The sequence below is a fragment of the Eutrigla gurnardus genome (genome assembly GCF_963514095.1).
Source record: "Eutrigla gurnardus genome assembly, chromosome: 9".
In the NCBI taxonomy this organism is placed as follows: domain Eukaryota; kingdom Metazoa; phylum Chordata; class Actinopteri; order Perciformes; family Triglidae; genus Eutrigla; species Eutrigla gurnardus.
In genome coordinates this window covers 6,793,089-6,793,523 of record NC_139923.1, presented here as the reverse complement: position 1 = coordinate 6,793,523, position 435 = coordinate 6,793,089, and positions in this window count along the sequence as shown.

The following is a 435-nucleotide window of genomic DNA, read 5'->3' as shown; positions in this document are numbered from 1 at the left end:
CATGGCCCTCCACATGGCCCTCCCTGGATCGTGCGTAGGGAGCAGTGAATGATATCTGTATGTTACACACTAAAGTGATCAGATGATCGGTTGTCTCAGAGAAACTTGAGTTGATTTCTTCTTTGGAACATAATAACACAAACCTAAAGTTGGGTGATAGCTGTACTCGTCTATGTGAATGAGGCCAACGGGGTCCAGGAGGAGTCAAACAAAGTTGGGGTGACGGAGAGGAAAGAGGCATTCCTTCCTTTGTTTCGTCCATCGGCTAACAGTGTATGAGGCATGACCTTCTCTGTCTCTGTGTGAACATACAGCAGGCAAACAGAAGGAGCGGCAGCTTTGTTTGCAACCTATGGATATTTCCCCCAACGCGGAGTCAAGGTGTCACTGTAGAAATGCACGCTCTTTCATCATGGTGGCAGATTTAGGCCTCTA